Source organism: Pinus tabuliformis, chromosome Q (genome assembly GCF_031772625.1).
Source record: "Pinus tabuliformis cultivar Carrire ecotype Pingquan chromosome Q, CPIR1, whole genome shotgun sequence".
Classification (NCBI taxonomy): domain Eukaryota; kingdom Viridiplantae; phylum Streptophyta; class Pinopsida; order Pinales; family Pinaceae; genus Pinus; species Pinus tabuliformis.
The window spans coordinates 552646690-552668687 of NC_142296.1; positions in this window are offsets into that span (position 1 = coordinate 552646690).

Here is a 21998-nt window from a genome sequence, read left to right on the forward strand (position 1 = left end):
TTGAGTTTACTTTTTGTCCTGAATTTGACTTTTTGAGTGCTTTAACTCCGTTCTTTTTGCAGGTAGACCATCTGATGGACTCTGGCGAGGAGACCAGGGTTATTGCCGGCATTGTGAAGAATTTTTGAAATTTCCTTATTTTTTACAAAATTGACATGACCTTGGCTTTAAAAACATGGTTTTTAAATCCAAGGTATAAATGAGCTGTACCTGATGAAAATATCAATGAAACATATTTACATACCTCCTTCCGGCTTGCTGGGGACCCATGGACCTCTGACTCATGATATTGCAAAGACTTTTGACTGAAACCCTAGACCTAAGACTTTGGACTTCAAGACAAAACAAAACAAGTGTGACACAAGTTCATTAACTGATATGACCTCATCCAGCAAAGCCAAGAAGGGAACAAGGACCAGCTCCTCCATCAGTTTTATGGCATGCCTAATGGAATGCAAAACTGACATCGATGAGACACCTACTTATGCATATGCAAAGAGTTTTTTTATCACTGATGGAGGGCATCATGACCGACACTAACATTGGATCCAATGGGGATGGTAGCTCCTTGGAGGTACCAAGAACCTTAGACCTCTGGGAGAGCAGACCAGTGCTTTCAACCATTGGGCGATGGAGTCATTATTTCGGCAAACGACACAAGACTTTGACACATTTATTGACTGAAAACTGACTGAAACTTAACTGAAACTTGACTCAAACCGACTCGATGACAAACTGAAATAACTTGAAAAAACTCACTCAATAGACCAAACACAAATGACTCATGACTGACTTAACTAAAATGAGAGAAGGGCAACAGTCCATCAAGATTTGGAATCATGATGACAACCACCTGTGTTTCTTACAAGACAATATACATCAAACTATATCAAAATGCCAATGCAACCAATCAAGCAGATGCCTTCTTGACTGATTCTTCGTATCAGATCTTCTGGTCAACAATACAAACCTATAACTGAGCATCCAAAAACATAGGTGACCATATTCTCCTTCATCACTGAATACTGCAATAATCACCTTCATTGTTGACTACAAGAGGAATGCCATTGGATCTTGAAAAACCTGAAGATTTGCCACTGCCACCTCTTGTTGAAAGATCAAGGTGTCCTTTGTTTCAAATTCTGATCTGCCTTCATCATGTGCTTCAGTAAAAGTATGCTCATGGGCTTCAAAAAACTCAGAACAAATAGATGAGCAGATCTCCTCTTGAAATAACATTTCAAAACATGAGACATATGAGGAAGAATCTGAAATGGAATCCTGAATGTTTTGTTCTTCTATGGTTTGACAACATGGTAGGTCATCTTCAAATGATATGACAGCCGGAGTATCATCTTTGTGAAGGAAAACATTATCTATTTGCTGATCTACAAGACAGTCATCTTTTTCAACAGAGGAAAAAGTTTTCCCAACACTTTCCTGACTGTGTGTGCACTGCAAATCTGCTGTAGCTTGGGCTGTAACAAGACCTTTCAAGAGCTGATCTATCTCCTCTTCAGACAAAGGAGATAATTCCTTTTGTTTTCTTCTGCTTAAACAGTAATTATCTTCATACGATAGGGCACTCAAACTATCATTTATTACTGAGCTATTGAAAGGAGATTCATCACTTACTTGCACAAAGATCTCACCTTGCTGTTCATGAACATCTGAATCCAAAACTCTGTCTATGATCTCAACAGCAGAGCTCTCTTTGATGGGTTGCATGCTGCTGTCTTTTTCTGTGGGAAAATCTGAAACAACATTTGCTCTTTCCTCATTTTCAACCATATGGAAATCTTCAGCTTGCTGATCTTGACAAGTATCCTCTAAGATTTCTGTGTGCTGCTGAAATGGATTTTCATACAGGGCTTCCATGATCTCAACATCCATAAAATTATCATCTTCATAATATTTTTCAAGGCTTTCAATAAAACTATAGGCATGCTTGCAACAGTCTTGAACTAAATTCAATGATGGATAAGAGTCTTTATATCTTTCAATGAACATAGCATGAAAATCCTTTAAACAATAAATACAAGCAGGCGGCAAACTTTCATACCATGATTGGGCTTTACCTTCCAGAGTGGCCAAGAATATCTTCATCAAGCAATCTTCAGGAAAATCGACCTTGAATTTGCGAATATGCATGTGAAATCTAACCAGATGTAGAGCAGCATCCTTCTTACCATCATCATTAAATGTAGGCAAATTCCTTGACCAATCTACCTTCGGAATTTTATTTGGAAAACCTGGGATGTGATCTCGGCTCAAGGGAGCATATCTTCTTGCGATTAGGTCCATCATGAAAATCTCACAGCTACTGATCTTCCTGCAGTGAAGTCACCATGAAGCATAGGTTGCTGGATTCTTCAGTGAAAGGAGTCGCCAAGTGAATGATTCAGCCTTTCAAGTGTCTGATCGTTGTTCACCATCAACAATCAGATCTGAACTTGATACATGTACTGGGGTAAAGAGTCAATGAAGTGCTATGTTCACAAGCTCACGGAGATTGACTGAAGCAGCGTATATCTACTAACGCTGATGTAAAACAAGAGCGTTTTCGAAGGCTACCTGGCGTAACTTCAGGCTCCGTCTAAGACTTATGAAATAACACGTCAATGAGCAAAGGATTAGATGTTCTCCCCAGTATGGTCGCCACTATGTTAGCGCTTGAGATTTCACCCTAGGCTGAGGAAGGTAAACCTTCAAGGCAACATCAAACCATTTCACCTCGTAGCTAGCCCTACGGGGTATGAGAAGGCTCTCTCCGATCTATCTCGGCAAATTTTCAATGGGGCGAGATGACCAATCAAAGGTAACACTGATATTAGGCTAGTAAACTGATTAAAAGGTTGATTTGGGGGTTTTTGGAGTTTTTTGGTGGCAAATTGAGGATCTGCAATTTTAGGGTGCGGGGATTTGACACAGTTTCTGCAGGTGGGTCTTTAGGGCAAGGTAGGAGTTTGTGCTGATGCCTTTAGCTGAGATGGATGATCAAGGAAGAAAAAAGAGAAGCTAAAGAGGGCAAACAATGACTTTGAATCCTCTCTAGATAGTGGAAAACATAAACATTAAACAAATTTGAAAGCTGAGCATGGCAAGCATGAATTCAAACTTTATCACTTCATTTGTTTAATAAGCTGCAGTAAAGAAAGAGATGGAACACATAAACACACTTACAATTACAATAAGAGAACACACCATCAACACAAGAGTCCACAAGAATCCCAATGATGTCTGCAAAACCCTGGTCTTCCTTTTCCTCAAATTGCAGAGATACAAGTAAAATATACAATGATAGCTTCTCCCTCAAGAGTCCAACCATGAAAATGAGCAAGAGAAGGCATAATATAGATGATCTAACTCCTTTCCCCACCTCTAGGGGTCGAGCTCAGCTTCCTAGGAGCTGTTTCAACTAATTCTAAACTGAGCACTAGATAATAGGCAGTCAAAACAACTTGCCTCTAAAACTTAGGAAACCTATCCATGCATTAAATATTTACCATTTACATCAAAGAATCTTCTAGAAGTGTTCAAGGAGAGTAAAAGTATCTAAGTGCCATGAAAATTACACAAAAATCCATCATTTACATGCCTCAAAAGTCAACCAAGATGAAAACAGTGTTTTTCTGGCCGAACAGGTCAAAACAGGCAAATTTCCCTGATAGGTCGCGCACATCACTCTGACTGGTCGCGCACATTCACAGCTCTGTTTGAGGGCCTTCCCAGTGTCCAAATCAGGTTCAAGATAGCTCGTTGGAAAGGTCTGCGAGTCTACTTTCCAACCCCACTGGAATTTATAAATTTGGAGTTGATTTGGCCCCTCAAAAGTCATTTCTCCCAAGACAGATTTCTGCAACTCAAAATAGGGGCAGAAAGTCAAAAATTGCATGTATTTTGAGCTTTTGGAAGCCCAAATCTCCATAAAATCTGAAACCCATCCATAGGCAAGTGTATTTTTGCATGAAAATTCCAAAAATGCAAAGTTTTCCCCGTTCTGAGTTGCCCCCATGTATGGTCGCGCGCGGGGTGAGACCAGTCAAATGGCCAAAACCTGTAAAATTCCCAAAAATGCCAAAAATGCTTCAAAACTCTCAAAATTTCTTGAGTTTGCTGCTAGGAGGATGCTAATGAGTATCATGGTGAGTGAGAGAGGCCTCAGCCAAGATACGGAGCGGGTTGGTCTTCTTCTTCCTCTCACGGGCCTCGGACAACCTCCTTTGGAACATCTTCATTTTCGCCTTGCAAACATGCATCCTCGCCCAATAGTGATTCTTCATGTTCCGTAGCAACCTCTTGTCCTCGTTTGCCTTCTCTAACAGCCTCTGCAAGTGTGCATTCACACGGATAAGCATGGATTCCCTCTCCTTGGGCAGCAAGTCACCGGGCCTCCTACGGTTGATGACTCGGTCACTTCGAATCCTCCACAGCTCATCCAACTCTTTCTCATCCTCAAGTTGCTTGTTGCGCTGCTCAAGATAGTTTATTGTCCATTGGGCCATGTCGAGCTTCTGCTGTAACAAGTGGTTTTCCGCCTCTCTTTGTCGGATGATCTCATGCAAATCTGAAGTGGGGGAGCGAGCATCAAGATTAATGATGTTAACCTGTGTGTCACCGGCTCTCTCCTCCTCTGTCATGGGCTATTTGCCCTCCCGTACTGCTGATGGAGAACGCGAGGCCCCTTCCACCTGGTGTGGAGATAACACTCGCTGACCTGTAGATGATGATGGCGAGACCCCTTCCACCTGCTGTGGAGAAAGTACTCGTCGAGCTGCTGTAAACAAGGTCCTGTGACCTCTCTGGTAGGTGACCTGAGGTGAGGAAGCAACCTGTCTCGGAACAATGATCTCGGGCTGGTGAGATGGACCTCCCTCCTCATAAATGACCTCTGGCTCTGGGTGTGGCTGTGGTGGCACTGTAAAGAACTCATGAGAAATGAAGTCTGCCCATGGAATGCCCTGCTGACTCAACTGATGGGAAACAATGAGCTGGATGAGACCATGATGGCACAAACTCCTATACTGCTGAGCCGGGGACCGCCTCTGAAACACGGACACCATCCTCTGAATGTCCTGGAAGAAGAAAACCGGGATGTTCATCATCCTCACTCGGGTAAAGTGCATCAACAGGCGAATGTGATAAGAGAAGACCTGTGAAAATCTCCCCTCACATGTGAAGTAATGCATGATAAGCCGCATGATCGGAGCATACTCCCCCCGGAGGAATCTGAAAGGAAAGACCCCCGACAAGTGGCTCATGAATGCTGGCCTGACATATGGCTCAAAATAAACATAATCCAGCATTTTGCGCTTGGGCCACACCTCACCCACATTTGGTATCCCGGTAGCCTCTGAAATCACCTCCGGAGATAGCACAAAATTCACCCCTGCAAGAGTGACCTGCCCATCATGAAGGTGCAAAACAAATAAGCGGGCCAACTCCCTATGGTGCTGAATCTGGGTAAGCCTCTCACAGAACTGAAAACATGACATATAATGGAAACAATTCACTGCCAAAGGGCAGGCCTGTAATTTTGCTAAAGATATGGGCTCTTCTCTCTTATGATGACCACCTTTTCCACCCCTACGAGGCCTCTGCTGTACCTCAACCTCTGTGGAAGAAGACCGGTCATCACCTTGCTCATAGGTTTCAGTGGTTGACATGGTGCTTTTGAGCAAAGTGGAGAAAATAGACAAAGTTAACTGCTGCCCTTGCCTGCAAAAATGCTGAGTTGTATGCTGTTTTCAAGGGGAACAAAATCATGAAGGAAATGTTAGGGAAGGGGATTTTTCATAAGGAAAGGGAAACATATAAAAATAGGGAATTTCTAAGGGACAATTCACAAACTGTCAAACATACAATCTCATCTTAATCACCGGGAAATCATTTGCAAAGAAATGTTTTTATTAGGGAAACATGGATGATAATAACTAAGGGAAAGGACATGCATTTCAACAGGGGTATGGGACAGCATTGTTCATTTGATTTTTTGTCTTCTAATGTACATCATAAGGTAAACTCTGTTTTCAAAGGGATTCATGTACATTTAGTCATAGAGGAACAAGGCTTCTTTTACATTTGGTCATAAGGGAAAAGGAATTTTATTTAAACAGGGATATTAGGGATAAAAGGGAAAACAGGACTTTGTCTTTTGGGAGACACAGCAACATTCCTTTGTAAACAATATTCAGAGCAGTATGTATTTTTATAAATATATACAGCTGCATTTCTTTGTTTTTGTTTTGAATATACACAACGATCTTTTCTCTGTTTTTGTAAGGAACATGCACAACAATCTTTGCTCTGTTTTTTTTTTTTTTTGTTTTATTATTTTACCATTATATTGCTCTTTTCTTTTTACCCAACATTTTTAATCCTTTCTGTGTTTATTTTTTGTTCTTGCTGTGTGGAGGGCATTAGGGTTTTGGGAATGTATTTGAGAAGGGGATAGGGTTAGAAATTGGGAGATAGGAGATTTAATACTCTTTGCAAATGAGATAAGATAGAGACATATGATAACAATTGTGAATTTAATGGGAAACAATGGAGGGAATAAATGGGAGTTTAAAACCTTGAAAAAACACCAACCCTAGCACTATGCCTACATTGACAAGCAATAACTAAAATCCATTTCTCTTTATATCCTTGGTAGCAAATATATATGAACACAAGCCCATCATTCATATTTCAAGCATCCAACAGGTTAATAGACCCTACCTCGATCAATTTAGCAAGCAAGAGGGCGATTTGAGAAAATTTGAAGTGGTTCTGTGAGTGACAGGCTGACTGGTCGCGCACAGGCTTTGACAGGTCGCGCACAGCCTGAGTGGTCGCGCCCGTTGAGTTTTTGCACTGCGGAGGGGCGCCTGATAGGTCGCGCACTGCCCAACAGGTTGCGCACGCCCTCTGACAAGTCGCGCACCTAAAAATGGTTCAAATTTGCTGCCCTTTGCCTCCTTTCGCCTTCTTCACCCTCTCACTCTTCTTTGCGAGCTCTTAGATGCACAATGAGGGTGTTTTAGAGGGAATTTGACTCTTTATAAGCCCAGTTTGAAAAATTTACTTACCAAACCCACTTTCTAATGTTTTGTTTTGGCACTTTCTTTTAACACTATTTTGAGTTTACTTTTTGTCCTGAATTTGACTTTTTGAGTGCTTTAACTCCGTTCTTTTTGCAGGTAGACCATCTGATGGACTCTGGCGAGGAGACCAGGGTTATTGCCGGCATTGTGAAGAATTTTTGAAATTTCCTTATTTTTTACAAAATTGACATGACCTTGGCTTTAAAAACATGGTTTTTAAATCCAAGGTATAAATGAGCTGTACCTGATGAAAATATCAATGAAACATATTTACATACCTCCTTCTGACTTGCTGGGGACCCATGGACCTCTGACTCATGATATTGCAAAGACTTTTGACTGAAACCCTAGACCTAAGACTTTGGACTTCAAGACAAAACAAAACAAGCGTGACACAAGTTCATTAACTGATATGACCTGATCTAGCAAAGCCAAGAAGGGAACAAGGACCAGCTCCTCCATCAGTTTTATGGCATGCCTAATGGAATGCAAAACTGACATCGATGAGACACCTACTTATGCATATGCAAAGAGTTTTTTGATCACTGATGGAGGGCATCATGATCGACACTAATAGTTTGGAAGGAGGAATTTGACCCCTCTGATGACCTGACAAAACTGTCACAATATGGTAGAGCCTATTCGGCAGCAACAATAGATAAGGCATCGAAGGTGAGTCTTTTATTGAAAACAAAAGACCAGGAAATCTTCTTATTACAGGCACAACTAACTGAAGCAAAGCAGAAAGCAGAGCAGGCAGAACATCAATTGTTGACACAACAGCAAGTAAACAATCAACTAAGTCAACAATTGCAGGCAGAGAAACAAAGGATTGACCACAGCGCAATCCAGAAGCAGAAAGAGTTGTGAGAGGCCTTGGCACAACTGAAGGCAGCAAATGAGCAAATGCTGAAAACAAAAGATGAGCAGATTGCTCAACTATCAGCACAGCTTGAGAAGACAAAGGGCGTTCCACAAATAATTGAATTCAGAGTAGAAGCACTACAGATAAATACGGCATTGATAGCCCAAATTAAGCTTCTATGTCAACAAATCGCCCAGGCGGAGCCACTATGTGAATTGACGGCAACAATAATTGAGAAAATAGAAAAGTCTAGGACGGAATTGGATCAAGCTGAAGAAACGATAGCTGCATTTCTTGACTGGCAAGATACTGATCAGGGACAAGCGGCGAATTTACTAAGAATTTTAGAGTCACATAAAGATATATTATTCACAGAATGGCAGTCCCAGTTAATGAAAGCAGAAAGGGAAGTTTCAAGGTGTAAATCAACTACAAGCAATTTGGTTGAATTAGTTAATAACACTCTCTACTTGTCAAACATGATTTCCCAATGCACGCCAGGAAAATTGACAACAATGAAAACATTGGAGCAGTCATGTTATCCAGATCTAGAGGAAAAGGGGAGATTAATTGCTGGAATTAACAGTTTAACATGGGACACCTATTGGTTCTTCTTGGTAAAACCACAGACTCAAAGAGCTGCCCTCAAGTGCCTTACAGATGTAATCGGGTATATTATCCCCGATATTCAGGATGCCACCTATGCCGCCCAGCTTAGCTCTCGCCTCAACAGACCGCCCAAAGTGGAGCCGATGCTTGCGATAAGTCAGCTCAGATTTAAAGGAAAACAACCTACTTGATGATTCATGCCGCCGACTGCCAGGTTGCTGAGGAAAATATGATCAAAATCAATTGATACCAATTAAGTAGGATTTCAGTTTCGTAGATAGTTAGATTAATTAAGTATTTATAGACCCTTTCATTTTTTTGGAAAGGGTCGTAAAGTTTTGTACTTGACTTAAAGACTGAATTCGCACTATTGTGCTTCAGCCATATTCTTTTATAAAACTGGGCCAGTTATTCTAATTTTGACAAGGAAGCTTTTATGCAAATGTGCACTACTGTCTTTGTTTGAAAGTATTTCTGCGTTGGAAGAAGAATCTCAAATAGCAATTGATATTGGGAGTGTCTAGCAGCTCATATGGTACTATTATCTATGTCTAAATTCATTCTTTTGATATGAATTGTTATCTGATTTCTTTGCTATTATCGAATATATACATGTGTTTTAATAGCATTTCTTTATTCCCTCCACTATTGGATGTTTATGGGATGCCTTTCCTTTGATCATATATGTATCGATGATATATAAAGTGTAGCAATATTGTGCTAATCCCTTTGTTTAACGATTTAAGCATAGTAATTCTTGAATGAATAAAAGTCCATGTTTATTGAATAGAGTCATCTACATGCCTGTTTATAAACATAGATCATCAAGCGCTACACTTTAAAAGTACAATAGTTCCCGGGATTAGTAGTAGTTCTTTTATTTCGCCGATAGATTAAGTTATTCGCCTATCATTAGATTAGTCAACCAATCATTCATTCATCCCGTTTATCCATTTCTGGGAAACTGGTCCCATTATCCCCAGTCGGAGCCACCATTCCAAACGGAAAAGGAGCTGTACTAAGGCACGGACCGGGTGGTTATCCCCCAATGTTGATACAATGATTTTCGGGGCATCAATAGAACCCCATGATTTTCTTTTTATGTAATTATGATTTTGACATTACAATAGGGTTGAGTAAGGGACACCAATTCTTGGGACTAAGGTTGGGTAATTGTTGGGATTTTAATTGCTGTGACAACCAAATAGGCTAGTGGGTATGTATTTAAGCTAAGTAAGAATTCCATTAAAAGAGGAGGTTGGACAAGGACAAAGACCATGCTTCTTGGAAGTCGAAAACATTTAAAATAGGACACAAAAACATAAATACCATCGCTGCACAGTGGAAGAAGGTATGCTTGGAGAACACAAGCACAGAGGGTCATTGGGTTGTAGTTAATGAACACAGAAAATGAGAGATGTGGCATGATCCCATGAGACATGAAGGTCCTAGCAGTCTGTCAAAATGCAGGGAAGAAACATCGTGCATGAGTGGAAGAAAGGGACATTGGTGCATAGGAGAGTTGTAGCAGATAAGGAGAGAATGAGGGTGGAAAAATAACATAGACAACAGAAGAAAGCAAAGGAATCTAGTGAAATTGCATTTTTCTTGGGAGGAAACCATTTTGGCAATGCAATGTGTAATAGAGGGAGCACACTGGTGTGTTGTTGGGCTCTAGAAGGAGCTAAATCTATTTTGGTTATGTAAGAGGAGCACAAGAGGAGCTTCTCTAGGGGAGGGTGAATCTCAGGATATCTTGGGGGGCTGGAGGGTGGAGATGGATTTTCTCTAGAGTCCCTTAATAGTCTGGGATAGAGGTTTAACTCTCAAAATCTTGGTAAGAAGATCTGGAGTCTCCTTTGCTTGTTTCACTTTGGTTGAGCAATGGATTCTCGAGTCACCTTTGAGGGTGGAATCACTTGTTTGTGCCACTTCGGTTGAGAAGTGGATTCTCGAGTCCCCTTTGAGGGTTGAATCACTTGCTTGTGTCACTTCAATTGAGAAGTGGATTCTCAAGTCTCCTTTGAGGGTGGAATCAATTGCTTATTCCAATTCGCTTCAGCAAAGGATTCTCAAGTCCCCTTTGAGGGTGGAATCACTTGCTTGTTCATTTCGGTCTCACAGTAGACTCTTGAGTCCCCTTGAGGGTGGAGTCACTATTTATTTCATTCAACTCTACAACATACTCTTGAGTCCCCTTAGAGGGTGGAGTCTTTGTTTTTTCATATGGTGATACAATGGATTCTCGAGTCCCCTTTGAGGGTGGAATCACTGTGTGATAAGTTCAGGGTGGAGGTGCAACCTCTTGATTCCCTCGAGCTTATTGGTTGATGAATTGCAGAAGAGTGAAATCACTATATGATGAGTCCTCTTGATTACCCTAGAACCTATTGGTTGTTGACAACTGGATGGTGGAGGTGATAGTCCTATCGAGTCCCTGAAGAATGATTGACTGCTACTCGGTTGGTGGGTGGAGGTATGAGCTCCTCTAGAGTCCCTGCTTGAACCAACAATGAGGTACAATCCTTGAGCAAGTCATCTGAGTCCCTAGAATCTGGCTCGTGGGTGATAGCTACAAGTGAGAAATGATTGCATGTATATGTAGTTGGGTGGAGAGTCATAGTCCCTGACTTAGTTTCCCTCAAAACTTGCAAGATAAGTGTTCTTGTGTAATTGTTTACATGGTAATGAATGTATGTGGCATTTCTGGTTTAAAATGGTATTACCGAGCAAATACATGATTGCTTGCTGACATCTTAACAATGAATAACGTATTGTGAAAGGTCTTTACAAGATAATGAAAGTATGTTTCCTTTCTTGTTTGAAATGGTATACTGTGATAATTACGTGACTATGTTTCTGAGATGATGCACATGAATAACATAAGGTGAAATGTTAAATGCATTGGAATGGTCTGTAAGAATATGGATTAAACCATACAATAATCAACATAGGAACTTCTTTTATTACAATTTAACTATTACATTGAAGTCAACCTATTTTGACAGGGTCTGTGTGCATATGATAGCTACAAGCCCATGATATAGTTTATGTGGCATTGTGTTGATGCTAAGGATTACCTCCTCTCTTTACTTTAATAACTTGTGACTTTACATGAGAGGTTTCTTTAGCCTTCTGTGATAAGTGCCATGGTATAGGGACTATATATTCAATTAAACTAGGATTTAGTCCAAAGGACCTATGTGCCTTCTTGAATAGAGCATGACCTCCTAAGAGGGATCGACTGGATTTCTATTCCTGTACTCTCCATAGGGTGCATTCTTCTTTGTTTTCATCAATGATGAACCTTCCTAGACCCAAATCCATGTTTGGTGTATAATCTTGGCACTGAGACGAAGTGATAACTTCTTTCCTAAATGGATGATATTAGCCATGGCGATTCGAGGTGATAGCACCTCTTCTAGGAGGGATGAGTTGCACGTCTCTGCTAATAGCCAAATTCCTTTAAAACCCCTAAATAACACCAAAATTTTACTTGTAGGGTTACTTTACATCTTAGGAGCACCTCGGCATGTCATAGGAGAATCAAAGGCTCTTCAAGAGTCTACAAGACCCTAGCAGGGGGTAGCCGAAAGGTCACCAACGCAGTCATGCCTAGAATTCCCTATCCTTAGAAGGGGAACATGTGAAGGTCAGAAAAAAAAAAACATTAAGCACTGTGCCATAAGGCTTATGAGTATATTCATACCCAAAATAGGTATTCCCTGGTCCTTCGAGGAGTGTTGATCTCCTTGTGGCCTCCACTACATCTTGTGAACCTCGTAGACTTGGGAAGATTAACTCTAGCATATGCTCAGAAGGATAACAACGAAGGGTGCCTTAGTAACCTATGATGACCATGGTGGGACTCTGTTGCAAGTCTCGAAATTTAAAGGACCTTTGTAGCCAAGCCACATTTGAATCCATGAATGGCGAGCGATTTGCTTCGAAAGGGAGAAAACTCATGAGGAAATTGCTGAGTTCAAAATCGAGCATATAACTCATGATTTGGAAGGATTTCCCTAATCAGTCCATGGTGAAATTCTGTTGTGAGTAGTGCTGCGGTGAAGTCAAGCTTGGACTCAAACTTATAGCTTCATTTAGATAAACCTTATCCAATGGTCTAATTAAAACCTCGTCGTGGAAGCCATGGATTGGTCGCTTAGATTTGAAATTATCACAATTGGGAGAATGAAGGGGTGATGTGGCCCGAAGGCCACATCCCGTAAGTTCAAAAGGGGAGTATGTATCAAAAGAATGAGATGATATGTAGCCTCCATGCAATATTGGATATAACTGCATTGGTGCAGGTTGGGCCCTGAGACAGGTCAGCCTGTAAGAGTCTTCCCAGAGCTAAATAAGAGGTTCCAAAGGAAAAATTCGGGAGGGGAAGGCTGGGTGACTTGACACAACAACCAAGGAAGAAGAAAAGTTGTGGACCAACCATGCACGAGAACTTCCTGGAAAAGTTACCCACCTATACACATAAGACCATAATTATATCCCAAAATTCTTTAATTAACAGTGCAAGGGAATGACAGGGGTGACTGGGCACCAGGTCAACTAGGCTTATATCACAGAGGTGAAGACCATTCCCATTGGTTAGAATGTAGCACACATTACAACTCATCATGAAGGAATTTTTCCCGTAATTCTAGTAGGTAAGCTCGCTTGAGGAAGCAGGATGACGTGGGGTCGAGACAAGGTGTCCTCCATGTAACCCTGAATTGCACTGGGATTGGCGCAGGGTGGGCCATGTGACAACTTAGCCCGTAGGTCTCTTCCCATAAGTTAAATGTGAAACACAATGAGGAAGAGTCGAGATGGTTCGACATGAGATTTCATGGAATGCAACATTGTGGACCAATCAGAATCAAAGGTTTTGTGGAGGTATGGCCCACCGATCCGCGTAAACCTAAAGGAAAGACCCTAACGGATAAAAATGGAAGGTGTATTCAAGTGCGCATTGTAATGAAGAGCCAGGAAATGGTGGTAAAACCATGATCTTGCCTCATATCCCATTGGTGCGACATGGTCCAGTTAATAGATCGGCCTGGAGGGAGGACCCTTGAATATTTAGTGGAGGCACAAGTTGTAAGGGCTTGAGAGGTTGGTGGTAGATGACAAGTCTGGGTAACAAAATATTGACAACCAATTCATAGTCTGTTAGTTGATATATATATATATATATATATATATATATATATATATAACATTTGTCAGGTGACATGGCATAATTTAGAATGTACGTGCATTTTACAAGGGTCATGCCTGAATGGTTCAATAACCAATGAATACATGTTGAAAAATGCAACAAAAAATTCTCAATTTGATTTTGCCTTGATTAAATTGAGAAAATTCGAATTTCCACATCAGAAGACAACTTGGATGCAATTAACTTGTGTGACATGGTTTGTGTCACCTAGTTTACTCAGTAAATTTGAGTTGGAGGAGTTAGAGTTCAGTTAAGTATGTTTGATTGCTAATTTGTAGAAATTAGGGTCACTCATCTCAAGTTGTTTTCAGTTAAACTAGTTCCAATTGTTGGAGGAACTAGTGGAAGGTTAGTTGTGCAATGGGACTTTAGTCAAACTCAGTAATCATCGAGTTAACTGATCAATCAACCCAAAATAGATAGTGCATGCAAATAATTTTAGTTCCCCAGCTATGGTGGAGATTCCAATGCATTGTAACATTAGTTGTAGACTAGTCTTGAGTGTACAGGTGTTACATTGAGTCAGATGATCAACCTTGGGAATTGAACAATCCATTTTGAAGAAATTCCTAAACAACAGGGGCCTAATTTCTCAAGGAATCACGCAAGGAAACAGGGGCTCAAGAAGAGGCATAAATTGACTAAGTCAGGGTTAGAGAATTTAGTTAGGAGAGAGATAGGTTATTCACTTGAAAGTTGTGCTCATTTGAGAATAGCAATTGTAATACATCTCTATTCATCAGATTAATGCAAGTAGGCAAGGGTTTTTTAGCAGATTTCTTTCCACTAGAATAAATACTATATTCATGTGTGTTATTTCTCATTGCATGTTTGTGATTGATGTTCTTAATTGTGAATTTAATTCCGCAGAGTAGTAGAGTAGGTTTGTGTCTTCTGATTTTGATAAAACTTCATGAACAGTTGCAAATATACACCATAATTTCTATATGGTATCAAAGTAGGATTCACATTAGAGCAGGAATTTCGAAGTTGTTTCTTAGAAGGTTCGAATTTGTAGATTAATGCAGCAGGATCTCTTCAGAGCTGAGAAGATGATCTTCAACATAATGAGGTTAGAGTATTCCCTGTAAGGCACCTATGATTTCATCACATGGAGGCAGTATTGGATGACAATGGATTGCTAGAATATGTCAAGACATAAGTTTAAAAACCACAAGCATCTAATGCCCATGACCAAAATCAGTGGAAGAAATATGTAGCCAAGGTGAGAAGAATAATATTGGAGGGAGTACGGGACCACATTGTCACCAATATCCATGGGAAAGAAACTCGTTATGCAATGTGGCAGGAACTAATAGATCTATTCTAGAATATCAATGACCACAGGAAGTTGGCGCTCAAGGATAAACTTCGAAATATCATGATTAAGAAGAATGACACTATCTTGTAGTATCTGAGTAGGTTCACACAAGTTAGTGATGAGCTTGCAAGTGTTGGCGTTATTGTTTCAGATGATGATTTGGTAAACTTATCCCTTCTAGGACTTCCCAAGAGCTGGAATAACTACCAAGATTCATTGAATGGGAGGGAGAAATTACCAAATTGGGAACACTTATGGTCTGATTGGGTACAAGACGAAACAAGGCAAAATGCCAGAGATGAAAGTTCATCCAAGGGCAAGGATGAAGACAAATTTGGAAAGGGAAAGAAGGGAAAAGGGAAGAAATCTCAAATCAAACCAAAATCCAACCAAGGGGGAAGAAGAAAGATTTGTCAAAAATTAAATGCTTCCATTGTCATGAATTCGAGAACTATACCAAAAATTTTCCACACAAAAAGGAAAGCAGTAAGACCTCAGGAGGAGCAGTAGGTGAAGCCTTGGCTTCACAGTTCAAGCTTGAATTTACCCTTATCACATGCATGTCCAACACAATTATGGGGAGCGTGTGGTACTTGGAATTAGGTGCATCATTCTACATGACAAGGTGTAGAAATTTTTTTAGTGATTTAGAGAAGAAATATTTGCAGATGCACATTGAACTTGGGGATGATGGAAGGTACAAGATGATGAGGATTGGTAATCACCTTTCAGAGGGAGTTAGGTTCCTTCTTAGGCTCAAGGATGTCATCTTCATTTTGGGCCTATAGAAAAATATTATATATATTGCAGTTATGGAAGATGGCGTTATGATGTGATCTTGAACAAAGGAAAAGCATTCTTGAGACATATAACCATGAGTTAGGTGAAGCAGACCGAGGTTCGTATGAAGAATTGGCATAAGCTATATGTGGAAGATTGTGCTACATTAAGAACTAAGGTGGAGAAAGTGCAGGGTCGCGATGTCAGTGAACTTTGGCACAAAAGTCTTGGCCATTTTCATCATGGCACCTTGAATATTTTGCAGCAAATAAACACTAGCCTCCCCAAAGGAGTACTTGAGAAGCAGAATGTATGCAAAGGATATACCTTGGGGAAGTACACAAAATCCACATTCCATGATTGGGATAACAAATCACATGCAGTCTTAGAAAGGATCCACTCTTATGTTTCTAGACCTTTCCCGACAGCCCTCACTGCTAGAAAAAAATATGTTGTCATTTTTATTAATGACTTCTCATGGAAGTGATGGATCTTCTTCATGCAGAAGAAATATGAGACATTCTCCAAGTCCGTAGAATTCAAGGCACTCGTTGAGAAAGAAACCGACAATAAGTTGAAGGATCTAAGGAGTGATAATGGAGGTGAGTATGTGTCGAATGAATTCATAATTTTTTGTGAGAAAGAAGGCATTCGATGAGAGTTGACAACACCCACAACCCACAACAGAATGGGGTGGTTGAGAGAAAGAACTATAGTATTGTCTGAGCAACGAGGGAAATGTTGCATGACTAAGGCCTACCTCTACATTTGTGGGATGAAGCATGAAACACAATAGTCTATTTATAGAACAAGTGTCCTTATTGGATTTTAGGCATGATTAAACCAGAGGAAGATTTCTCGGGGATAAATCCATATGTGTTTCACTTCAAGATTTTTGGAGCCTCTATTTACTTCTATGTATCTAAAGAATCAAGGAAGAAGCTTGAGTCGACAAAAAAATTGGGGGTATTTGTGGGTTACACTGAAACTCCCCACAAATATCGTGTGTAATTTCCATCCCTCAAAATAATAGTTGTGCGAAGGGATGTAAATTTTGATGAGGAGAAAGCCATGCAATGCTCTCTTGAGAGGGAGTTTCAGATCCCACCAAAATTAGATCTTTTAGCTCCAAAGGAGGAGCCTTAGGAAGTTGTGAAGCAGCCACAAGTAGAGGAGCAAAGAGTGGAGACATCCACTCAAGAAAAACAATCCAAAGAAGGTAGGAAAAGCACTATGTGAGTTGATAGACTTGTGCAATATATAAGGGAGAATGTGGGAGCTCCTTTAAATTTGTGCAGGCAAAGAAGGTCACCTGATCAGTACACTGGCTACATGGCTCTAATGACTTAGCTTGTAGAGACCGAGCCATCCTCTTTTGAGGAAGAAGTAGAGCAACCTGTATGGGTTGATGTAGTGGTGGAGGAATATTAATCGATTGTAAAGAACAATGTTTGGGAAGTGGTCCCAAGACCGGAAGATAAAATAATTGTGGGATCGATATGGATCTTCAAGGTAAAGCAGGGAACAGAAGGAAGCATAAAGAAGTATAAGGCCAAATTTGTGGCCAAGGGGCACTCTCAAGTTGAGGGAATTGAATATTAGGAGACCTTTGCTCCTGTAGCAAGGTAATCATCCATTAGATAAATTCTTTCTCTAGATACGTAGGTGGGATGGAAGATCCACCAGATGGATGTAAAAACAACAATCCTGAAAGGAGTTATTTAGGAGGAGGTGTACATTGAGAAACCATAAGGTTTTTGAGACATTTGATCAGGAGTCTCATGTGTGCAGACTCAAGCAAGCATTATATGATCTCAAACAAGTAACCCGTGCTTGGTACACCAAGATCGATAACTATCTCAATGGTTTGGGATTCACCAAAAGTGAAGCAGATGAAAACCTCTATCATATCTTGGTAGAAGGTAAATTGCTTATTATTGTCTTATATGTTGACAATTTGATTTTAATTGGTGATGAGCAGCTAATCAGATATTACAAGAAGAACATTCAAAGGGAATTTGAAATGAAGGACATGGGTCTCATGCACTACTTCCTTGAGTTGGAAGTATGGAAAGGCAATGGGGAACTGTTTGTATCTAAAGGAAAGTATGCAAATGATATACTACAAAAGTTCTGAATGGAGAGTTCCAAACCCATGGAGACACCTCTAACAACCAAATGGAGGAAGGAGGATGCCACTTTAGGTGAGGAAGGGGATGCTACCATTTATTGATAGATAGTGGGTTCACTCATGTATCTTGTGAAAACATGACTAGATAGGTGCTATGTAGTCAACCAACTAAGCCAAGCTATGGTTAGGCCAACCAAATTATTTTGGAAGGAAACAAAGCGTGTGTTATGGTACCTCAGAGGTACTACCCAATTTGGACTATGGTACAAACAGACAAAGGGAGTGAAGATGTGTGGCTTCATAGATATAGATTGGGTGGGGAGTCCATCAGATAGAAAAATTACATCAGGTGGATTTTTCAGTGTTGCGTCCGCAACGATTTCCTGGTACAACAGGAAGCAAACAGTTGTGGTGATCATCTCGACAAAAGTAGAATACATGGCTGCAAGTCAAGTAACATATGAGGTGATATGGATGAGAAAGATACTTGTGGGACTGTTTGGTTAGATGATGGATACAACTAAGATCTATTGGGATAATCATATTTTCATTAAGCTCTTTGAGAATTGCGGATTTCAAAATTGATCTAAGCATATAGATATATGGTATCACCATTTATGGGATTGTTTGTAAAGGCGGATAATGTTGTTACAATACATTCCGATAGAGGAACAAGATGATGACATTTTGACAAAGGCCTTGTCAAGAGGGAAGTTCGAGTTCCACAGGTGTAGGAGAGGGGTGGTTGATAATCCCTTTCTTGCTAAGAGGTAGTGTTGAAAAATGAAACAAGAAATTATCAATTTGATTTTGCCTTGATTAAATTGAGAAAATTCGAATTTCCACATCAACATACAACTTAGATGCAGTTAAATTATGTGACATGGCTTGTGTCACCCAGTTTACTTAGTAAATTTGAGTTGGAGGAGTTAGAGTTCAATTAAGTATGTGTAATTGCTAATTTTTAGCAATCAAGGTCAATTATCTCAAGTTGTTTTCAGTTAAACTAGTTCCAACTGTTGGAGGAACTAGTGGAAGGTCACTTATGTAGTGGGACTTCAATCAAACTTAGTGATTATCCAGTTAATTGATCAATCAACCCAAAATATATAGTGCATGTAGATAATTCAAGTTCCCCAACTGTGGTGGAGATTCCAAAGCAGTGTAACATCAGTTGTAGACTAGTTGTGAGTGTAGAATTGTTGCATGTAGTTAGATGAACAACCTTGGGAATTGCGTAATCCATTTTGGAGAAATTCCTAAATAATAGGGGCCTAATTTCTCAAGGAATTGCGAAATGAAATAGGGTTTAAGTAGAGATAGAAATTAACTATTTTCGGGTAAGATATTCTTAGTGAGAAGAGAGATAGGTTTCACTTGCAGGTTGTGCTCAATTGAGAAAAGAAATTGTAATACATCTCTATTCATCATATTCCTGCAAGAAGGCAAGGGGTTTTTAGTAGATTTCTTTCCCCTGGAAAAAAATACTGTGTGCATGTGTGTTATTTCTCATTGAATGCTTATGATTGATGTTTTAAATTCTGAATTGAATTCTGAGGAGAAGTAGAGTAGGTTTGTGTCTTATGATTTTGATTAAAATTTCATGAGCAATTGCAAATCTACACCATAATTTATATACTACATGACAAGTGGTGTTGAAGATTCATCACGGGACATAGTTACATGCTTTCCACGTAGTATAAATGATGATGCGATGCTATCTAACTCACCAGACCTTCCAGCAGTCATAACTTTTGATCTAGAGGTCAGATTGGGGTGAAATTTTGTATCACTAAAATCATCTCAGTGATAAGACGAATGCGATGATTCATATTGAATGTTGGATTAAAAAAATACATTATCCCATATCTCTAACTCCACAAGGGAGGTTGGATTAGTTAAGTGAACATTCTCACCTTGGGATTAAGGTGGGGGGGTTTATAAGTGGTATCAAAGCATCCATGTTCAACACTTGGAATAAATGGGCTCTATCATGAGCAGGCAAGGACCAAAATACCCGCAAGAGAATTTCACATTGATTATTAGAAAATTAACTAATCAATTGTTTAGGTGTTAAGAGACGACATATAAATGATTGCTTGAACACATGAATGATATGGTCATAGTGTGAATTATATATGCAGCGTAGTGCTAACAATTGTTAATGCTCAATATATGATTGATGTGTATAAAATATTGAATATCATGGGTATACTAACATGGTTTTGTTTCATAGTAGAGATCACCATGGAAGCTCCATGAATGCAAGCTTTATATCCATGATTTGTTTATTTATTTATCTCATGATGCATATAATAGTGTGTGTGAATGAAAACATATCACAAGAAGTAAAAGATAATGAAATATATAGAAATGAGGACCATAATGGTGCAATATAGCTCCAATCAGTCACAACATGGATGTGAAGAGGCCAAATCAAATGAAGAGGAAATATTAGTTGACCAAGGGGAGGGGTAGACTCTCTTGATTAGATAAATACCTTGAGAAGCCTAACGGTTGAAGTCAGAAGTTTCAAAGTAGACAATGAAAGGATAGTAAGAGCTTGAGAGATGCAAGCTGAGACAAATGCATTTAGTTTGCAAAGTCTCTCAGATTTGTAGGGGAAAAGGAAACCTGGATTAGTGGGTAGTGAAAAATATAGGAAGAGCATTCAAGTTTCAGAGGAGTATAAAAATGGAGCTAATGGTAGTCGGTCAAGAAAAAGATACAAGTTAGAGAGTGAAGATATTATGAAGGGGAATTTACCATTAAGTATTCCATAAGGAAGAACCAACACTCATGTGCATTTTCTTATTAGACCTTCCAGCTCAACTACTAGGAGGCACCATCATCACTCTCATCATCATCATCATCATCATCATCACCATCATGCAAGAAAGGAAAAAGATTATATGCCAAAATAACTTAAGAAAACAAATCCACCCACATTTTATGGGGAAATGATGAAATATGAGGACAATGAAGCCCGGTTCTTGGGCATAAAGTATTTTTTAGAATTCATGATTATTTTGAGATTATGAAGGCCAAGATTGCCACCTATATCTTGAAGGGAAAATCAAAAAAATGTTGGGAAGATATGAAAAACGTCAAAAGAATTATTTGAGAGTTGACCTCAGATGAATTTGAGAAGCTTTTCAAAAATTAATACATGTTTGAATGATATTATGGCAGTAAGGATAGATGACAGATGAGGAATACGCCACTAAGTTTCCAGAGTTGTTGAGATACGTGCCATATCTCAAGGATGGGAAGGAAAAAATTTAGCAATTTATCAGTGGCCTACCTCTAGCATTCAAGGATCAGATTGAGATTCTGGAACCTTAGATGCTTAATTATGCCATTAAAAAGCTAAATAACTATTATGAGTAGGCAAAGCACATACAAGAAGCAAAAAGCGAATGGAAAGGCAATGATAATGTTGAGAATAAAAAGAAATGGTTCAATAAATCCACAATTAAAAAGGAAGGTAAGTGCCCAACTGCCATGAATAGGCTCTGATAGAAAACCAAATTAGTTGCCAAAGGAATCATGCACAACCAACAACAAAAAAGTAGAAAAAATAAAAAAATAAGGAGCAACTGAAATGCTAGACGTGTGGTGAAAATTATAGGCAACTACCCACATCAGAAGAACATTGGGCCAAAGGTTTACAATGCCCAAGAAGCTCGTACAGTGGGTGATCTATCTCAAGATTTAACGAGAATTTATGCAGCAATGGATAACTTCCAAGCAAATCACCAAGCATCAAACATTGAGATGGAAGGTAAGTTTTATAATCAAGTTTTATATATTTTAATTGATCCTGGTTCTAACTATAGTTATGTTAGCTCGAAACTTGTGGAAAGATGCAATCTGGCTTAGGAATTGCATGCAAAACCATGGTTGGTTCAATTGGAAACATGAACAAAGAAAAGAGTGAGATATTGGGTAAAGTTGTTTGAGATTAAGCTCCAAGGAATGCTAACCATAAC